This window comes from Gossypium arboreum, chromosome 11 (genome assembly GCF_025698485.1).
Source record: "Gossypium arboreum isolate Shixiya-1 chromosome 11, ASM2569848v2, whole genome shotgun sequence".
NCBI classification, from domain to species: Eukaryota; Viridiplantae; Streptophyta; class Magnoliopsida; order Malvales; family Malvaceae; genus Gossypium; species Gossypium arboreum.
The window spans coordinates 11,834,167-11,858,232 of record NC_069080.1 but is presented as its reverse complement, the minus strand read 5'-3'; positions in this window follow the sequence as shown (position 1 = coordinate 11,858,232).

The window sequence follows — 24,066 nt, the reverse complement described above, 5'->3', positions numbered from 1 at the left end:
TTAATATTTAATGATTATATATATATTTTCTTTATTAAAGTTTTATATATAATTATATTTTAATATTTACATTATAATATTATTATATATTATTATAGGTTTAATATTTATGTATTATAAATTATATTATATAAAATATTATAAACTTAACAATAGATGTACCTAAGTTTAGACAATGAATGTTTAAATTTAAAATTAATTTATATTTTAAATAAATTTATTTTTTAACTAAATTTATTTTTAAATTTAATATTTTTATTTAAATCTTTTCGAATTATAAACCAACCTTCAAGTTTAAGAAAAACCCCAACCATAAACAGTTTTTGTGGAAATTTTAGATTTTCTTTTTACTTTTAATTAATTAAATTACCAAAATTTTGACCTCCTTTCTAAATGAGTGATACTTGCGTTTTTTTAGGAGCGGTACAATACTTGAAATATATATATATATATATATATATATATATATTCTTTTAAACAACCTAATTACTCATTAAATTTTCATTGTCTTCACCTAATTATGACAATTTTAGTTTTTCACTTGGATTGTTTTTAGTAAATTAAATAAATGGTCATTAGTATTTTTTATTTTAGACACTTAACTATAATTTTTTATTTAATTATTAAATGTTTAATATTAAATTTTAGTCACCTTGTGATTAAGTTGATAATGAAAATTTGACCGTGACATTTTTATTAGTCTAGTAACAAAATTAGTCCTTCAATATCTATACATTCTATCTATTTAGTTTTAATTCTAAAAAACAATAAACTTAGCCCTTGATATATACAAAATTTATCAATTTAATCCTAACTATTAGCTCTCTTTTTTTTTCTCTTTGCCTCTTCTTTTATGCTCTTAGCCGATGTAATTCAACACGGAAAAACTACGTTTCTAGTTTCTTGTGCCAGAAAGATCGTAAGTTATCAATAAAGTTTCTTTAACTTAGATGGTTTTTAGTTTTTTGTGCTAGAACGATCATAAGTCGTTAGGAAGGTTTTATTATTATTATTATAATATAGTTTTGCAATGTTAAACAATGGCTATCCGGTGAGAAAAAAAAAACTCAAATCTTACCAATGTCTAATAAAAAATTATAAAAAAACTTTTCGATGTTAAATATTAGTAGAAACGTTTAGGGTTCAATTTATTATTTTTTTAGAATTAGTACTAAATTGATGGAACATATAAAATTGAAGAGAAAGATTTGTTATTAGGCTAGTAAAAAAAGGTCGCATCAAAATTCTATTATTCCATTATCAATTTAACAACACGGGGACTAAAAAATATAAGCTCTAAAACTTTAGTAACTAAATAGAAAAAAAATTATAGTTAGGTGGCTAAAATAGAAAAACTCATACTTGAGTGAACATTCATATAGTTTATATGAGAAATAAACAACCATGTCATCCAGTCACTTCGAACTTAATGAAATGATGACTAAAAAAGAATTCAGATAGTTTAGTCTGGAACCCACCAAATCCAACACATGTATTAAGGCTATTTTACACAAATGACCCAAAAAATAAATAATTACGTAAATGACCCTGGCTAAAAAATAATCACCTAAATGACTTGAAATGAATAGTAAAATTGTGTTTGGGGGACTGAATAGCTGGCATCATTTAATTTTTTGACCCAATCATTGCCTGATGATTGTGTCAGCGATTAAAAAAGAAATTGGATGCTGGGGACTAGATGGCTGACACCCTTGTATTTTTTCTACCCTGTATCATACTGGTATACGTTTATACATGTATTTGAAAAAATTTTGGGGGTACGAGCACAATGATGGTCAACACCCCTTTATCAGGTTAAAAAAAATTTTTTTGGGGCGTGCTGACACATCAAAGTTCAACACCCTTTTTAAAATTAAAAAAATATTTTTTTTTATGCTGGAACACTAATAGTTGATACCCTTGTACTAAAATTTAAAAAAAAAATGGGTACTGGGACACTGATGGTCGGCACCCCTGTACCATATTAAAAAAAAAATAGGTGTTGGGACAATGATGGTCAATACCTCAGTACCAGATTTTTTCAAAAAAAAAAAATGGGATGCTGGAACATTAATAGCCGGTACCCTTGTACTAGATTTCAAAAAAAAATTGGGGTGTTGGGACACTGATGGCCGGCACCCCTTTAATATATAAAGATGTTTTGTCTTCCATTTGAGCTTTTTGTTTGCTTTATCAATTGAAAACTGATATTAAAAATATTAGTGTTTTGTTTGTTGAGGAGGAAGCAGAAATTGTTGAAGATGAGTTCCCATATTCTATTTGTTTATGTTCATTTCGATGGAGAAATGATAAATACAGCTGAAGAAGGTTGTGTTTTTCAAAGTCGGCAAAAAATCAGAATGAGATTCAACAAACGTGTTTTGCTGGCTGATTTGAAACAAAAGATCAGTACAAAGATAGCTACCCGTTGCGAGAAGCAAATGTGAAGACTGTTTTACAAATTTTTGATTTTAACATATCCACTCAAATTCTCGGAAATGGAGCTTGAATATGATGATGATCTAGGAACAATGATAGCAATTTATTGCCCCTTGAGATGGATAATTCCAGCCCAGTTGAGTTTTTCGTGGAGATAGCTGAATCGGAACCTATTCAAGTTGTAGTTCCAGTAAGTTAACATTCTAGAATTGATTTTGATTTTAATGTTTGATGGGAAGATCAGTCGGGTTGCGGAGGATCACATGAAACTCTCAAAAATCTGAACTACGGTGAATATTCGTTTAACATCTCAATCTTGTGTCCTCGTCTAGAGATTTATCTAGAGGTGTTGGTCACCATAGAAGATAGTGATGAAGGGTTCGATAATGAAGAGCAGTCTTGTAACACCTCTAACCTATATCCGTTGCCGGAACATGGTTACAGAGCATTACCAAAATTTACAGATCAAATACAGACATTTAATATCATTTAAAATTCATATCAAAAACTAATCATAATCAATCATATTGTCCCTTATATGATCCCTTGAAGCCCAAAATATACATTAGAAACAAGTCGGGACTAAACCGGTACTCAGAAAATTTTTCAGAAAACATCAAATTTTTTCTAAGGTGCAGGGGTCACACGCCCGTGTGGCTAAGCCGTGTGTCTCACACGGTCAAGAGACGCTCTCGTGTCTCAGACCATGCGGCATTCGAAATAGGGACACACAACTGTGTCCCAGCCCGTGTCCAAATTAAGGTTCTCTCTGACTTAGGTCACACAGCCAAACCACACGCCCGTATGTTAGGCCGTCTGAGCATATTGACTTGCATTAAATAGGTGCATGGGTGACATGGCCAAGCCACATGCTTGTGTGCTAGACCATGTGGATATTTTGAGCATTTTGTTTTGCAATTTTAAAGATACAAGGGACACACGGCCAAACCACAAGCCCGTAACACACGGCTGAGACACACGCTCGTGTCTCTACCTCTGTAGATGAAAATAGGTAATTTTCAAGCCACATTTCTCACCCAAATTTGTCTTCCACCTATATTAAGACTTTATCATATTCACAAACCAATACTAAGACGTTCAAATCAATCCAAAACCAAGTCTTAAACATGTCATATACCACATATATCTTAGCATTCAATTTTACCATATTAATAAAAACACTTATTTGCTTACTTATACCAAATACACCATCTCATCTCATACATCAACATGCCAATAAATTATCCATCTCTCAACCACACCAAACATAACAAACACAATGAGGCCACTCATATATATACATATGAAAAATATGTCCAACTCAAGCCATTCCAATGGCCATTTATAACAAAATACTTTTAAGCCAACATTGGCCAAATTTCCCTATACATGTCATTATAACCAAAATGAGTTTTCTATATATACCGAAATGGTCCGATGGATAGTGTGAGATATTTTCGCCAAGCGTCCGTGTAATATCCCAAAAATTTTTACAGTAAAATATTATCCGTGATATAGTAAAATAAGGAAATAAAGTGACAAAAAGGGAAATTTTGAGTTATGTCAATATTGGGAAGTATATTATGATATATTAATTCAAGAAAGGACTAAATTGTAAAAGTGAGAAAAGTTTTGTTGCACAAGAGTAAATACTCAAAATTTGAGGGGTTAAAGTGTAAATATAAAAAAGTTGAAGGACCAATAGTGTAAATATTTTAAGGGTGGAATGATCTAGAAACTAAGGAAAATGGATGAATTAGGACCAAATTGAATAGATGAATAACTATGAGGGACTAAACTATAATTTTACCAAATTAAATGATGACTCAAGGATGGAATTTTAAAAGATAATGAAGAGAAAAATGGTCAATTGGAAGAGAGAGAAATCTAGAAAGTAATAATGATGCTAGAGATATTTTGATATTTTATAATTATTTAATTAGATAAATATTATTTTATTAATATTTTAATAATATATTTTATTATTATTTTATTATTATTTTATTAGTATATAAAGAAAGAAAGATGAGAAATTCTCATCCATATTTCCCATGCACTAACGTAAGAGAAAGAGAGAAAGAAAATTTTACTTTCTTTACAATTTGGTCATTTTACCAAAAATTCACCATTTTCACCCAAAAATCAAAAGAATTTCCATAGCTACCAAGAGAGAAAAATGTTAAGGAGACTATGGGGAGTTAGAATATCAAGTTGGATTCAAGAAATAGAAGCTGGAGGAAAGAGAAAATCAAGTTAAAGATTAGTATCAATAGAACAAGGTAAGTATATCAAGATTTTAATATGTTTTTAAGTTTGTTATTATTGACAAAGCATGGAAATAATGTTATAGTAGAGTTTTATTACATAAGGTCCTATGTTCTTGATATGTTAGTGAAGAGAAAATAAGAGAAAGTGATGAGAAATGGTGTAGAAAAAGAAAATAAGGGTGTTATAACATGGTAATTAATATCTTGTACTAAAACAGTTTTGGACAACAAAGAGTAGTCTAACTTTGAAAAATCATCAAAATTGTAGAAATATAATTATAGGATGAATAAAATATGAAATTAAATATTATTAAGTCTAGTTTCTTATAGAAGAAATTATGTAAGCAATGGAATTGTAAATCATGAGATATAATAAATTTTGTGAGACAAGGTCAGAATGATTTCAGGTTCCCCTGTTCTGACTTTGGAAAATCATCAAAAATTGGAAAAAATTAATTATGAGCTAAAATGTGTATGTTTAGAATCATAAATGAGTCTATTTTCAATAAAAATAAACAGAAACATCATTTGAATTCTTTACGATGAGATAATTAATTTTTAGTGAAGAAGGGTCAGAACTGTCAGACAGCAGAACATGGGTAACTTTAAAGAACAAAATGCACTTATTGGCTAAACCAAAAATTCTGAAAATTTTATGGTAAAAAGATATATGAGTCTAGTTTCAAGGAAATTAGCAGATCTTAATTTGGAGTTCTATAGCTCCATATATGAATAATTTAGAGACTATGACACAGATGGACAGCTTGAATATTCATAAAAGTAAATAATAATAAAAATATAGATAATGTTACTTACAAGTGTGTTATATACATTAAGGATGTGGAATGGAGTGGAGGAGGAGGAAAACATATATGAATATTCATTTAGCATGGCTAATTTGCATATTTTAGGCTCAGGGACTAAATTGAATAAAAGTAAAACTTTATGAGTAATTTTGTAAAAATATCAGAAATGACCAAATTGCATGAAATGGATTAATTTTATTATTTAAATTACAAAATTGAATGAAATTATTAATTTAGTTCAAGATAGGGGGAAAACATGTTTTAGGGATTAAATTGAAAAGTGTTGAAATTATGGAAAATTTTGATATTTTATAGAATTCATGGATTGTTATCAATATGTATGAGAATAATAGCTGGAAATAAGGATTAAATTGCAAGAATTTTATTTTCCTGACCCTAAGAATGAAATCGTCATTGATTAAAAGTTTAGGGGCAAAATGGTAATTTGACCTAGAGCATTAATTAAATGCATTAGAATATGAAATGAATGAAAATGATGATCAAATTTATTTATAAAGATCCAGACGACTCAAATATGAGACTTGATCGTGGAAAAGAAAAGATATCGGATTAATGAAATTATAAACACAAGCAAGTAATGAGGTAAGTTTGTGTAACCTGAATTGTATTTTAAATACTTGAAAAATGTGGTTATGTGATAAAAATTTGATTTGAATGTTCAATTCATGATAATTGATGAAATATTGCTAATACTCGATATAAATTGAAAATAAATCCCGGTTGAATGAAAGGAAAATTCGATGGATCTCTGAAAAGGAATTGACGGGTAAAAAGGATCTAGCCCGGACGGGTGATCCTATTCTGATATAGCCCTCTCGAAGAATACGTGTAAAATGGATTTAGCCCAGACGGGTAATCCGAATTAGGGTCTAAATTTGGCCTGGATTGATAATTCAGACCAAGCTCATTAGAGTAATTATCGTTGCAGGGGATTTAGCCTGGACTGGTAATCCCGACAATACTCTATGAGTTTATATTACAGGGGATTTAGCCTGGACTGGTAATCCCACTGTAAGGATGAGGTTCGTGGGAGTGTGTTCTCTGATATGAAATGTGTAAGACCATGGTTGAAAGATACCATGGCAACCTGATATGAAATGTGTAAGACCATGGTTGAAAGATACCATGACAACCTGATATGAAATGTGTAAGACCATGGTTGAAAGATACCATGGCAACGTGATATGAAATAAATAAGACCATGGTTGAAAGATACCATGGCAACGTGATATGAAATAAATAAGACCATGGTTGAAAGATACCATGGCTACGTGACATGAAAAGAATAAGACCATGGTTGAAAGATACCATGGCAACATGACAGAAAATGAGTAAGACCATAATTGAAAGACACTATTGCATCATGTCAAAGATAAATAAAACCGTGGATGGGAGACGCTATGACATCTATTGAACAATTGATATTCAGGTAATACGTATCAGATGACGAATGGTTATATGAAATGGTTGTGTAAAATGTTTACAAGAATTGGTCATATGGAAATATATGTACAAAATAGTTGTATGAAATAATTATGAAGATAGATAAACGAAATAAGTATAATTATGAAGATAGATAAACGAAATAAGTATAAGTACATGGAATATAATTTATGTTAAGTTTGATATAAACTATTACCGGAATAAATATACATAAAATATATGGAAATGATGGAGCATGAAATATTGATATAATGAAATGAATGATATATGCTTATGAAGAAACGGTAAGAGCATGATATGTTTCATGACATGTACATATATGATTATCTTTGATATGTTGATACAAGGAAATTATGTAAGTTGAGACTATTATTAAACTCAAGTGCGATATGTCGAGAAAATAAGTATATTAATGTTGAATTTAGATGAAATATGTGCAAGTATACTAACAATGATGTTGTTTGACGCTTAGACAAGTGCCAAGCTATTGATTGAATGGTAACATGTTTAATTATAAGGAGCATTGAAATAGTAAGTACTTAGATGAATAGAAAATTTAAGATTTTGCGAAATTTTTTTTTCTATGATCCCAATTTAATTCCGGTTGGTTTCTAATGTATGTTTGGGGCTTCGAGGGTCCAATAGAGAGACGTTATGATTATTTTCAAAATATGAATAATAAATGACTCAGAATTATCTGAAAATGTTCAGTAAACTCCAGTAATACCTCGTACCCTATTCCAGCAATAGATACGGGTAGGGGGTGTTACAGTCCAACCCAACAAGCTTTCAAATTACTGTAAAATAGAGGAAATAAAATGGAATAAGCATTTAATATTTAGTAAGTTTGTGTAATATCTCGAAAATTTTTACAGTAAGATATTATCCTTGATATAGTAAAATAAGGAAATAAAGTGACAAAAAGAGAAAATTCTGAGTTATGTCAACATTAGGAAGTATATTATGATATTTTAATTCAAGAAAGGACTAAATTGTAAAAGTAAGAAAAGTTTTGTTGCACAAAAGTAAATACTCAAAATTTAAGTGGCTAAAGTGTAAATATGAAAAAGTTAAAGGACTAATAGTGCAAATATTTTAAGGTGGAATGATCTAGAAACTAAGGAAAATGGATGAATTAGGACTAAATTGAATAGGAAAAGAATTATGAGGGACTAAATCGTAAATTTACCAAATATGTGATGATTCAATGATGGAATTTTAAAAGATCACAAAAGGCAAAATGGTCAATTGGAAGAGAGAAATCTAGAAAGTAATGATGATGTTGATGATATTTTATAATTATTAATTAGATAAATATTATTTTATTAATATTTTAATAAGATATTTTATTATTTTATTATTATTTATTAAGTATAAAAGGAAGGAAAAATGAAGAATTTTAATCATCTTTCCCATGCAAACCAACGTGAGAAGAAGAGAGAAAGAAAGAAAGTTTTGCTTTATTTACAATTTGGTCTTTCCACCAAAAATACATCATTTTCACCTAGAAATCAAAAGAATTTCCATAGTCATCCAGAGAGAAAGATCACAAGGAGGAGAAAGATCACAAGGAGACTATGGGGAGCTAGAATATTAAGTTAGATTCAAGAAATAGAAGCTGGAGGAGAGAGAAAATAAAATTAAAGATTGAAATCAATGGAACAAGGTAAGAACATTAAGATTTCGATATATTTTTAATATTAATATTATTGAAAAAGCATGGAATTGATGTTAATGTAGAGTTTTCTTATATATGGTCTTATGTTCTTGATATGTTAGTGAAGAGAAAATAAGAGAAAGTAATGAGAAATAGTGTAGAGAAATAAAATAAGGGTGTTATGAACATGGTAAATAAACATCTTGCACTAAAATAGTTTTGGACAGCAGCAATAGACTAACTTTGAAAAATCACCATAAATTTTGGAAATATAATTAGAGGATTTGAAAAATATTGAATTAAATCTTGTTGAGTCTAATTTATTATAGATGAAACAGTGTAAGCAATGGAGTTGTGAATTGTGAGCTATAATAAATTTAGTGAGACAAGGTCAGAATGATTTCAGGTTCCCCTGTTTTGACTTTGGAAAATAATAAAAAATTATATAAAATTAATTAGGGGCTTAAATTTATATGTTTAAAATCTTTAATGAGTCTATTTTCAAGAGAAATAAGCAAGAACATCATTTGAATCTCGTACAATGAGATAATTAATTCTTAGTGAAGAAGGGTCGGAACTGTCAGACAGCAGAACAAGGATAACTTTAAAGAATAAACTATACTTATTTGTTAAACAAAAAATTCTGAAAATTTTATGGTGAAAATATATGTGAGTCTACTTTTAGGAAAAATTAGCAGATCTTAATTTGGAGTTCTGTATCTTAATATAAAAATAATTTAGTGACTATGACACGGATGGATAGCTTTGAATATACATATAAGTTAATAGTGAAATTATAGATAATGTTACTTACAAGCATGATATACACATCAAGGATGTGGAATGGAGAGGACGAGGAGGAAAATATATATGAATATTCAGCTAGCATGGCTAATTTGCATGTTTTAGGCTCAGGGACTAAATTGAATAAAAGTAAAATTTTGTGGGAAATTTTGTAAAAATATCAGAAGCCACCAAATTGCATGAAATGGATTATCTTATTATTTAAATTACAAAATTGAATGAAATTATCAATTTAGATCAAGATCTGGTGAAAACATATTTTAGGGATTAAATTAAAAAGTGTTGAAATTATGGAAAATTTTGTTATTTTATAGAATTCATGGGCTGTTATCAATATATAAGAATAATTAGGCTCAAAACAAGGATTAAATTACAAGAACTTTATTTTTCTAAGCCTAAGGATGAAATCGTCATTAACCAAAAGTTTAGGGGTAAAATGATAATTTTTCCTAGAGCATTAATTGAATGTATCAGAATATGAAATAAATAAAAATGATGATCAAATTTATTTATAAAGATCCGGGCGCTCAAATATGAGACTTGAACCTGGAAAAGAAAAGTTTTTGGATTAGTGAAATTATAAACACGAATAAGCAACGAAGTAAGTTCGTGCAACTTGAATTGAATTATTGAATGTTTGAACTATATATTTATGTAACATGAATGTGAATTGAATGTTTAATGTATGTTTTGGGCTTCGAGGGCCCAATAGAGGGATGTTATGATTATTTTCATAATATGAATAATAAATGATTCGAAATTATTTGAAAATGTTCAGTAAACTCTGGTAATGCCTCGTACCCTATTCCAGCAACGGATATGGGTAAGAGGTGTGACAGTTCGTATAACATGAAATTTAACTTACCATTATTTCACATATAAGGTAAGCATACAAACATATTCCAAACCAACTTGGCCATAGCCTAACACATATCCATATCACATTAGCGAAGTAATCACATGTAATAAATCATAATCATGGATGAACTTAGTCATTTAACATGTTTCACATACTTGTATCAGGCATATCATACTTCAATAAATATCAAAAAATATCATTTCCATATAATTCAAGTATACACAGGTAATAGCTCACTTTTAACTCATGTTACTTCATATCAGAATTTTGCTCGTTGAACCATTTAAAATACTGATGGATACACGGGTAGTACATACGAAGTGTACAAAACTATAATCCGTCAATTCATGTATCATCCGTCAATTCATATTCAGGAATGTTCATATGAGCACATAAACAATAAGCTCTCTTTTGAGCCATATAACGAGAAGCTCATTTGAGTTGTATAACAGGAAGCTCATTTGAGCTGTATAATAGGAAGCTCATGTGAGCCAATATCGGGAAGCTCCAGAAAGCCATATATCAGGAAGCTCATTAAAGAGCTTTTAATCGGGAAGCTCCAAAGATCCATATATAGGGACGCTCATAAGAGCTACGGTGTGTCCACAACATATGAAATATCACAATCAATATGAATGCTCAGAAGAGCTATTAACGGAAAGCTCGTGAGAGCCATATATCAGAAAGCTTAAGAGAGTCAATATCGGGATGCTCATAAGAGCTAATAACGGGATGCTCTTGCGAGCTGTGGTGTGTCCGGAACACATGCAGGACTACAACCAATTCGAGAACTCTGTATCCATCGAATTTCATTTATTCAAACGGGATTTAATACTTGTCAGCCATCGTCAAATATGTGATTAATTCTACATACATGGTAATGATACAATCACATACATACAATTCAATTAACACATATAAATTCTCAATTTAGTTATACGAACTTACCTCGACAATGTTCGTGTACATAAAAGCTACCGATATGTTACTTTCTCTTTTTCACGATCTAACACCATATTTGATCTATCCGGATCTATACGAATGAATTTAACATCAATTTATATTCAATTCAATTCAATTCACATCTTTTGAAAAATTACCATTTTTCCCTTATACTTTTAATTACTTACGATTTCGTCTGTAGCCTCGGAAAATAAAATTCATGCAATTTAATCCTTATTCCAAGCTTAGTCGATTTTTACATGTTGTAATGGCCTAAATTCAAGGTTATTGGAATAGTGGTTTCGTAACCACAAATTCAATTTAAAGAGAAATTTATTTCAATATTTTTGCATGAAAATTTATATGATAGGAAAATCGTATGAAAATATTGATAAAATTTTTTTACCGATTTAGTGGTTAGTTAGGAAAAGAAATTATTGAATAAATTGGGTAAAATAAGGTATCGGGACCTCTATCTCGTAAAACCGAGTCGAAAATAATTTTATAAATATTTATAAAATGTTAGTAACGTGGTATTAAAATTTTGTTAGGAAATTTTAATGTTTGGAAAGCTAATTAAATGAAAAGGACTAAATTGTAAAAGGTGTAAAAGTGGATGCGATGATTAAATAGCTTAAGTGTCTAATGAGAGAGGATTTAAAAGGAAATTAGACCCAAAATTTATTTGGGCTGGACGGCAAGGGCATGAAATCAGCAGGAAAATTGATAAATTAAGGGCAAAATTGGAATATTACAAAATTAACTAAATAAAGCTAGGACTAAATAGGAAATATCCAGATTTCTCTTCATTTCTCTTCAATTACAGCAGCTAAAAACGCCATAGGAGGGTTCTCTAAGCTGGTATTCCATAATTTTTGCACCAAGTGAGTTAATCCTTGCCTTTTTCTTGTAATTTTTGTATTTCTAAGACTTTTACAACTAGGTCCTACTATTAAATTCATTAGTTTTTGATTTCATGGATGAAATTGAAAGTCACCATGGTTAAGTGCTGTAAGTTTATGATGAAATAGAATGAAATTAAAGCTTTAATTTGTTTATGAGATGATTTTATTAGGTAATTTCAATAGATATTGATTTTTTAGGACCTAATTGTTAAAATGTTTGGAATTAAAGTCTATTGCTGAAACTTTGATTCCTAAAGGTTGTAAACTAGTTTAAGGTGATAGAATAAAGTGTTAATTTAGAAAAATCAGCTCAATTGAGAGGCTAATTGAGTAGGGACGAAATTGTTATTTATTAAAAGCTTAAGAGAAAAATGGTAATAAACAGCTTGCACTAAAACAATATTGGACAGCAGCAGTAGACTAACTTTGAAAAATCACCATAAATTTTTAAAATATAATTAGAAGATGAAAAAAATATGAAATTAAAACTTATTGAGTCTAGTTTATCATAGAAGAAATGGTATAAGAAATGGATATGTAAATCATGAGATATAATGAATTTTGTGAGACAAGGTCAGAATGAATTCGAGTTCCCTTGTTCTGACTTTGAAAAATCATGAAAAATTGAATAAAAATAATTAGGGGCTTACATTTATATGTATAGAATCCTGAATGAGTTTATTTTTAATAAAAAGAAATGATAATATCATTTGAATCCTATATGAATAGATAATTAATTTTTAGTGATGAAGGGTCAGAACTGTCAGACAGTAGAAGAGGGGTGACTTTAAAGAATAAAATGTACTTATTAGCTAAACCAAAAATTTTGAAAATTTTATGGTAAGAATATATATGATTCTAGTTTCAGGGAAAATTAATATATCTTAATTTGGAGTTCCATAGCTCGAGTTATAAATAATTTAGTGACTATGACTCAAATAGATAGCTTTGAATAAACTATAAATAATAATAATGAAATTATAGAAATTGTTGCATATGAACATGAAATATATTAAATTGATAACTAAATTTATTTATTTAGATCTAGAAGATTCAAATCTGAAGCTAGATCGAGGAAAGGAAAAAGTTCAGGATTAGTAGATTTTTGTACACGAACACGTATCAAGGTAAGTTCATGTAACTTGAATTATATTCTTAAATGCTTGAAATGTATGTTATTGATGTGAATATGATTTGAAAGTCTATTGTATGAAAATTTATGAAACAGTGATATATTTGATAAAAAGGGGAAGAAATCCCGGTTGAATGAAAGGAAATTTCGATGAATCTCTGAAAAGGAATTGATGGTAAAAAGGATCTAGCCCAGACGGGTGATCCTATCCTGATATAGCCCTCCCGAAGAATATGTGGAAAATGGATTTAGCCCGGACGGGTAATCCGAATTAGGTCTGAATTTAGCTTTGGGTAGTAATTGGATCCAAGCTCATTAGAGTAATTGTCGTTGCAGGGGATTTAGCCTGGACTGGTAATCCCGACAATACTCTATAAGTTTATATTATAGGGGATTTAGCCTGGACTGGTAATCCTACTGTAAGGATGAGGTTCGCAAGAGTGTGCTCTCTGAAATGGAAATGTGCGCACATGAATATGAATTGACGGACCCGAAAATGTACACTAAAAGTGTACCTCTGAAAATCCATCAAAAATTCCAAGAAATTCAACGGGATAAATATGAAAAATAAAATAAGGAAATGGAAATCATGGTATTGATGAACTCATCAATCATAGTATATATTATTGGTACATAGAAATTATTGTACTAACTTGAATGTCGAGTTTGTGCATGTTAGGGTAATAATGTATTGAATGGATATAGGAATGTTTATTGTATTGTATTGAAAATATTAGGTAAGTATAATTATTGTTACATGAGCTTACTAAGCACAAAGTGCTTACCCTGTTTCCTTTTCCCCTGTTTTGTAGTGTTAAGAGCTCGGAGGTCGGATTTGGTCGGAGACACATCACACTATCAACCTCAGGATTTCGGTATATAAAGAAACTTTATTTTGAAAATTAATGGCATGTATAAGCTAATAAAGTAAATGTTAACGTGAAATGAATGTAAAGTTAGCCATTAGTATGGTTAACAAACCTGGTTTTGGGTATGTGATGACGTTATCTTATAAATATGCATGAATTTATCTTGAAAATATGTTGAATTGGTTTGGTTGATGTAGATTGGTCTCAATTTAATATTGTAGGGAAGGTTAGATATTTATAAAGGGGCTATATTGAATAATAATAATAATAATAATAATAATAATAATAATAAAATCGTAAACTCCGGTAATACCTCGCACCCTATTCCGGTAATGAATACGGGTAGGGGGTGTCATATTTGGTGGTATCAGAGCTACAGTTTAGCTGAATCTAGGACTGATGTAGCAAATACGGGATTAGTTATACATGTCATTTAAATTATTATTGATAGTGTGATATCTCCTGACCATTTAAATGTGTTTTTCTTATAGTAAATGTCTACTGACCGAGCTCAATTCGAGAAAGTCGGTAGTCATGCTCCGGCTCCAGAATGGGTACAGAGGGAAGCCGAAGTTACTAGTAGTACAAGGCCCGTATCAGAGGGTCAAGGGGAGGAGGCAAAACGAGCCTTCTTTCAAATGATGAATGAATGGTTTAATCAATACTTAATAACTAACCCTGTAGTGCAACAAGTTCAAGCTCCCCCTCCTGCTCCTCCACCGGTTACCGAGATCCCACAGGGTACAGGTACTGAATCTGTCAGAAAAGGAAAAGCTCCAGTAGATAAAATTCAAAAATACGGGTCAAGAATTTGAGCAAAAATTGATGATGATTCGAGCAGGTGACTTACGGTTAGAAAACACTACTCGGGTTTTGGAGGAATTATCTTGTACACTAGAAGAATGTCTGAAATGTACCGTCTCACTGCTAAAAGACACAACTTACCGTTGGTGGAATACTAAAGCTTCAGTTGTTCCGAAAGAAGAAATTACATGGGAATTCTTTCAGACTGAGTTCAGAAAGAAATATATCAGCCAGAGGCTTCTTAATCAGAAGAGAAAAGAATTTCTTGAGTGAAACAGGTAATGATCGATGTCGAGTATGAAAGAGAATTTGTTTGATTGAGTAAATATGCTCGAGAATGGGTAGAGTCAGAAGCTGAAATGCGCAAACGATTCGAAGAAGGGTTGAATGAAGACATTAAGCTACTAATCGAAATTCTTGAAATTTGAGAGTTTGCTACATTGGCAGAGAGAGCTTATAAAGCAGAAGAATTGAGCAAAGAAAAGAAACAGGCTGAGAGAGAAGCTCGAATTTTTAGTAAAAGACCGATGGAAAAATCTTAGTTTTCTGCTTTAAAAAAATTGAAGAAATACCAGGATCGTTCTACCTCAACCACTGGATATTCAGGTAGAGAGCGAGGTTCTCAACACACTAATCTAAGACCTTCCACTCCATCAGTTACCAGTGTTGGCAGTGTTGGTACCCCTAAGCTGAGATGTCAGTACTATAATAAAATCCATTTTGGTGAATGCCGATTTAAGAGTGGGGCTTGTTACCGATGTGGTTCTTTCGACCAATTTTTTAGAGATTGTCCAAAAAGAGGTGAAAAAGAAGCTGAGCAGATATCGAAGCTAAGTAATCCAGTTTTGAGGGACAGACCACCTCGACGATCCGTTAATGTTAGTGGTAGCCGAGGAGCTACGAAAGATATTGTAGGTAAGTTTGAAGCACGAGCACCTGCTAGGACATATGCCATCCGTGCCAGAGAAGATGCCTCAGCACCCGATGTTATTACTGGTACATTTTCTTTACTTGATACTGATATTACTGCATTGATTGATCCTGGTTCTACGCATTCATATATATATGTGTTAAACTTGCAATTGTTAAAAATTTATCTGTTGAACCTACTGAATTTGTGGTTAAAGTCTCGAACCCCCTGGGTCAATCTGTTTTGGTGGATAAAATTTGTAAAAATTGTCCACTGATGGTAAAAGGTTATTGTTTCCCGGCTGATTTGATATTATTGCCATTTGATGAATTTGACGTGATATTAGGCATGGATTGGTTAACCCAGCATGATGCAGTAATAAATTGTAGACAGAAATATATTGTGCTAAAATGTCAGAATGGTGAGTTGCTCCGGTTAAATCGATCGAACGATGGGTTATCTGATGTGATTTCAGTAATGGCAGCACAGAGGTATGTCAAAAAAGGGTATGATGCTTACTTGGCTTATGTACTCGACACCAAGGTATCTGAGTCAAGGATACAGGCACTGCCAATAGTATGTGAATTTTCCGATGTGTTTCCAGAGGAATTACTAGGTTGCCACTAGAAAGAGAAGTGAAATTTTCTATAGATTTGATTCCGGGAACTACTCCGATCTCCATAGCTCCGTATTGTATGGCTCCTATAGAATTAAAGGAGTTAAAGACACAGTTGCAAGAACTTGTTGACAAGGGTTTTGTCTGACCGAGTCATTCACCTTGGGGTGCTTCGGTTCTGCTTGTAAAAAAGAAAGACGGGTCTTTGAGATTGTGTATCGACTACCGGCAGCTTAATAAAGTAACCATAAAGAATAAGTACCCATTACCCCGAATTGATAATTTATTTGATCAGCTGAAAGGTGCTACTGTGTTTTCAAAGATTGATCTTCGATCAGGTTATTATCAGTTACAAGTAAAGGAGTCAAACGTGCCAAAAACAGCCTTCAGAACCAGTTACGAGCATTATGAGTTTCTGGTTATGCCGTTTGGGCTAACTAATGCCCCTGCAGTATTCATGGATTTGATGAACCGAATATTCAGACCGTACTTAGACAAATTTGTAGTCGTATTCATTGATGATATTTTGGTTTATTCTCGGGATGAAGAAGAACATGCAGAACATTTGAGAATTGTGTTGCAAATTCTACGAGAGAAACAGTTATATGCTAAATTCAGTAAATGTAAATTTTGGCTTCGAGAAGTGGATTTTCTAGGACATATTGTATCTGCTGAAGGCATCAAGGTAGATCCAAGTAAAATCTTAGCTATTGTTAATTGGAGTCCACTGAAAAATGTATCTGAAGTTAGAAGTTTCTTGGGTTTAACTAGTTATTATCGAAGATTTGTACAGGGATTCTCTATGATAGCTTCTCCAATAACTCGATTATTGCAAAAAGATGTAAAGTTCGAGTGGACTGATGAATGTCAGCAAAGTTTCAACCGATTGAAAGATCTACTAACGAAAGCACCTGTATTAGTGCAGCCTGAACCGGGTAAGGAATTTTTTATTTACAGTGATGCCTCATTAAATGGTTTAGGTTGTGTCTTGATGCAAGAAGATAAAGTGATAGCCTATACTTCAAGACAACTTAAACCACATGAAAGAAATTACCCAGTACATGATCTTGAATTAGCTGCTATTGTATTTTGTACAGTGAGAAATGTCATATTTATACTGATCATAAAAGCTTGAAATATTTGATGACACGGAAAGATTTGAATGTGAGACAGCGCAGGTGGCTTAAACTGATAAAGGACTATGATTTGATTATTGATTACCATCCGGGTAAAGCTAATGTTGTAGCTGATGCTTTGAGCCGGAAATCTCTATTTGCTTTACGAGCTATGAATACCCGGTTGTCACTGACTGATGATGGTTCAATCATAGCTAAATTGAGAGCTAAACCAACATTTTTACAGTAAATATGTGAAGCTCAGAAGAATGATGAGAAGTTATAGGTTAAACGGGCATAGTGTGAGTCAGGTAATGATTTTGAATTTCAGATTGGTTCTGATGGTTGTTTATTATTCAGAGGTAGGGTATGTGTACTTCAGAATTCAGAGCTCATACAGAAGATTCTACGTGAGGCTCACAGTGGTACTATGTCTATACATCCGGGGAGTAATAAAATGTATAATGATCTGAAAAAGATGTACTGGTGGTCGGGAATGAAACATGATATCTCTGAGTTTGTATCAAGGTGTTTAATATGTCAGCAAGTTAAAGCTAAACATCAGGTACCTTCAGGGTTACTTCAGCCAATTACTATACCGGAATGGAAATGGGAAAGAATCATTATGAATTTTGTATCGGGGTTACCTTTGTCTCCGAGGAAAAAAGATGCTATTTGGGTGATTGTTGACCGATTGACAAAGTCAGCGCACTTTATTCCGGTACGTATGGATTATTCTTTAGATAAACTAGCTGAACTATATATATCTGAGATTGTCAGGCTACATGGAGTGCCTGTCTCCATTATATCAGATAGAGATCCCCGATTTATGTCTCGTTTCGGGACAAATTGCAAGAAGCCTTGGGTACTCGGTTGTATTTCAAAGATCGCATTTCATCCTCGATGATGGTCAATCTGGCGTGTAATTCAAGTATTGGAAGATATGCTTCGATGTTGTATACTAGAGTTTGAAGGTAATTGGGAGAGGTATCTACCTTTGATTGAATTTGCTTACAATAATAGTTATCAGTCCAGTATTAAAATGGCTCCGTATGAAGCTCTGTATGGTAGTAAATGTAGAATACCGTTATATTGGACAGAACTCAATGAAAGGAAGATACATGGGGTTGATTTGATCCGGGAAACAGAAGAAAAATTAAAGGCTATTCGGGATAGTCTAAAAGCAGCTTCCGATCGTCAAAAATCATATGCCGACTTTAAACGAAAAAAGATTGAATTTCAAGTCGATGACAAGGTATTCCTAAAAGTGTCTCCTTGGAAGAAAGTTCTTCGATTCGGTCGAAAGGGTAAACTGAGTCCAAGATTTATCGGGCCATATGAAATCATAGAAAGAATTGGACCGGTCGCTTATCGATTGGCATTACCACCGGAACTTGATAGAATCCATAATGTTTTTCATGTGTCTATGTTACGGCGATATCGATCAGATCCTTCACATGTTATTTCTCAAGATGTGGAGATTCAACCGGATATGACTTACGGTGAAGAACCCAGTAAAGATATTGTACGGAGACAAAAGAGCTTAGAAATAAAAAGATAAATTTGGTGAAAGTATTGTGGCAAAAGCACGGGATTGAGGAAGCGACATGGGAACCGGAGGAGGCAATGAGGAAACAATACCCAAACCTCTTTACTGGTAAGATTTTCGAGGGCGAAAATCTTAAAAGGGGGGAGGAGAGTTGTAATGGCCTAAATTCAAGGTTATCGGAATAGTGGTTTCGTAACCACAAATCCGATTTAAAGAGAAATTTATTTCAATATTTTTGCATGAAAATTTATATGATAGGAAAATCGTATGAAAATATTGATAAAATTTTTTTACCGATTTAGTGGTTAGTTAGAAAAAGAAATTATTGAAGAAATTGGTAAAATAAGGTATCGGGACCTCTATCTCGTAAAACTGAGTCGAAAATAATTTTATAAATATTTATAAAATGTTAGTAACGTGGTATTAAAATTTTGTTAGGAAATTTTAATGTTTGGAAAGTTAATTAAATGAAAAGGACTAAATTGTAAAAGGTGTAAAAGTGGATGCGATGATTAAATAGCTTAAGTGTCTAACGAGAGAGGATTTAAAAGGCAATTAGACACAAAATTTATTTGGGCTGGACGGCAAGGGCATGAAATCAGCAGGAAAATTGATAAATTAAGGGCAAAATTAGAATATTGCAAAATTAACCAAATAAAGCTAGGTCTAAATAGGAAATATCCCGATTTCTCTTCATTTCTCTTCAATTCCAGCAGCCAAAAATGTCATAGGAGGGTTCTCTAAGCTGGTATTCCATAATTTTTGCACCAAGTGAGTTAATACTTGCCTTTTTCTTGTAATTTTTGTATTTTTAAGACTTTTACAACTAGGTCCTACTATTAAATTCATTAGTTTTTGATTTCATGGATGAAATTGAAAGTCAACATGGTTGATTTCTGTAAGTTTATGATGAAATAGAATGAAATTAAAGCCTTAAGTTGTTTATGAGATGATTTTATTTGGTAATTTCAATAGAAATTGATTTTTAGGACCTAATTGTGAAAATGTTTGGAATTAAATTCTATTGCTGAAATTTTGATTCCTAAAGGTTGTAAACTTGTTTAAGGTGATAGAATAACCTGTTAATTGAGAAAAATCAGCTCAATTGAGAGGCTAATTGAGTAGGGACGAAATTGTTATTTATTAAAAGTTTAAGGGAAAAATGGTAATAAACAGCTTGCACTAAAATAATATTGGACAGCAGCAGTAGACTAACTTTGAAAAATCACCATAAATTTTATAAATACAATTAGAAGATGAAAAAAAATTAAATTAAAGATTATTGAGTGTAGTTTCTCATAGAAGAAACGGTGTAAGCAATGGATCTGTAAATCATGAGATATGATGAATTTTGTGAGATAAGGTCAGAATGAATTTGAGTTCTCCTGTTCTGACTTTGAAAAGTCATAAAAAATTGAATAAAAATAATTAGGGGCTTAAATTTATATGTATAGAATCCTGAATGAGTCTATTTTTAATAGAAACAAACAAGAACATCATTTGAATCCTATATGAAGAGATAATTAATTTTTAGTGAAAAAGGGACAGAACTGTCAGACAGCAGAAGAGGGGTGACTTTAAAGAATAAACTGTACTTATTTTCTAAACTAAAAATTCTGAAAATTTTATGGTAAGAAGATATATTAGTCTAATTTTATGGAAAATTAACGGATCTTAATTTTGAGTTCCATAGCTCGATTTATAAATAATTTAGTGACTATGTCTCAAATAGACAACTTTGAATAAACTATAAATAATAATAATGAAATTATAGAAATTGTTGCATATCAACATGAAATGTATTAAATTGATAATTAAATTTATTTATTTAGATCTAGAAGATTCAAATACGAAGCTAGATCGAGGAAAGGAAAAAGTTCAGGATTAGTAGATTTTTGTACACGAACAAGTATCAAGGTAAGTTCATGTAACTTGAATTATATTCTTAAATGCTTGAAATGTATGTTATTGATGTGAATATGATTTGAAAGTTCATTGTATGAAAATTTATGAAACATTGATATATTTGATAAAAATAGGAAGAAATCCCGGTTGAATGAAAGGAAATTTCAATGGATCTCTGAAAAGGAATTGACGGTAAAAAGGATCTAGCCCGGACAGGTGATCCTATCCTGATATAGCCCTCCAAAGAATATGTGGAAAATGGATTTAGCCCGGCCGAGTAATCTGAATTAGGGTCTGAATTTAGCCTGGACTGGTAATCTCGACAATACTCTATGAGTTTATATTATAGGGGATTTAGCCTGGACTGGTTATCCTGCTGTAAGGATGAGGTTCGCGGGAGTGTGCTCTCTGAAATGGAAATGTACGCACATGAATATGAATTGACGGACCCGAAAATGTACACTAAAAGTGTACCCCTGAAAATCCATCGAAAATTCCAAGAAATTCAACGGGCTAAATATGAAAAAAAATATAAGGAAATGGAAATCATGGTATTGATGAGCTCATAAATCATAGTATATATTATTGGTACATGAAAATTATTGTACTAACTTGAATGTTGAGTTTGTGCATGTTAGGGTAATAATGCATTGAATGGATATAGGAATTTTTATTGTATTGTATTGAAAATATTAGGTAAGTATAATTATTGTTACATGAGCTTACTAAGCACAAAGTGCTTACCCTGTTTCCTTTTCTCCTGTTTTGTAGTGTTAAGAGCTCGGAGGTCGGATTTGGTCGGAGACACATCACACTATCAACCTTAAGATTTCGGTATATAAAGAAACTTTATTTTGGAAATCAATGGCATGTATAAGCTAATAAAGTAAATGTTAACGTGAAATGAATGTAAAGTTCGCCATTAGTATGGTTAACAAACCTGGTTTTGGGTATGTGATGACGTTATCTTATAAATATGCATGAATTTATCTTGAAAATATGTTGAATTAGTTTGGTTGATGTGGATTGGTCTCGATTTAATATTGTAGGAAAGGTTAGATATTTATAAAGGGGCTCTATTGAATAATAATAATAATAATAAAATCGTAAACTCCGGTAATACCTCGTACCCTATTCTGGCAATGAATACGAGTAGGGGGTGTCACACATGTAGCAATAACAGCCCATGCATTTCACAAAATTTAGAATTTTTTCATGAATTTTTCATCTTTACAAAATCATGATATTTTCTTATTTAATTAATTTATCATCTTTTATTATTTCTTTTCCCAATTTAGTCCTTTTCTTTAATAAATTTTCCAATGATGATTAATCATACTTATCTACTAACTCCTCTAAATAGTCTATTTGCCATATAAGGACCTACAGTTTTGAATTCCATAGCTATTTGATCCCTTTAGCTACTAGAATTCAACTTTTGCATTTTATGCAATTTGATCATTTGCATCAAGTTAGACATGAAATCGGTAAAATTTTCTTAACAAAATTTTCATACAATATTTCTATCATAATGCGAACCATGAAATAATATAAAAATAATTTTTCTTCCTAACTCGGATTTGTGGTCCCAAAACCACTGTTCTGATTTCACTGAAAACGGTTTGTTACAAGTCTCACCATGATAATGAAGATTTCAGTGACCCCGATTTGAATGACATCCCTAAAGACATAGATGAAGAAGGCATTGTGGAGGGTGAAGATTAATACCATCATTCAGCCTAAAACCCGGGATATGGTATTGTTATACGTAATGATCTAGGGTCCTTCATGACTGATGTAGATCCTGATGTGGCGCTTGCGCACAAGTTTCCCAAATACACAAATATAGTGTTGACTCACCTATTAAATGAAGAATAGGACACTGAAGAGTTGTTCGTAGTAAAACAATTCGATAACAAGAAAGACTGCTTACATGCAATAAAGTAGTACAACTTAAAGTTGTTTGTCAACTACAAAGTCACGAAGTCTACATAGTCTTTATATGTTGGAGAATGTTGGAATCCCTCAAGTGGTTGTAACTAGCCTGTTCGAGGTGCATTAATGCAGTGGACTCAGATGCAAACAATTAGGAAAATAGAAGATCCTGACACATGCATGGCCGTTCGTATGTGATAAAACCATAAAAAATTGGATGCAAAAATCATATGCAACTACATCATTCCGTTGGTGAAGAACATGCCCACTATCGCTGTATCGATCCTTATTGCGGACATGCAAGCTCGATTTAAATATAGGGTTTCCTATAGCAAGGCATGGTGGGCAAAGCATATGGTGATGCAGTAGTTGTATGGTGACTAAGATGCGTCATACAATAAAATTTAAGGGTGGGTAGCCACAATGCAGAAGTATGTGTCGGGAACAATGATTAATTTTCAAACACTGCCATATATAGGCCCAAATGGCGAGATAAAATCGAGGAAATGAGTTTTCCATTGATTGTTTTGGACGTTCGAGCCATGTTTTAGGGCTTTCCCTCACTGCAAGTCGTTTGTACAGGTAGACGAAACATGGCTCTATGAGAAATACATGCAAATACTCCTTATTGCGATTGTGCAATATGACAACCTCAATATACTTCCTATTGTACTTGCCATCGTGGGATGTGAGAACTTCGAGTCGTGGGATTTTTTCTTGAGAAATCTATAGAGGCACGTTATTAAGCAAGACAACATTTGCCTTATCTCGAACAGATCGAAGGAACTACTTGTTGCGATACGGTGTTCAATGGTTGCGTAGAGGTCTGTTTATTACATCCAACACATCACAACAAACTTCCACAGATATTATAAGAATGAAGAATAGTGTAAATAAATCGTGAACATAGGTAAAAAAATATTGTTCCAAATTAGATTTGTTCATATTTCATTTTTAAAATCAGTTTTAAAAAATTAGCGGTTCGTATATATTTGATAAGCTCTTTTTCAAGATTTATCAGTTTGTGTTTTTTTAAAATTCCCTAAATTTATACTTTGTAATTTTTTTTAAATATTAGTTTGAACTCA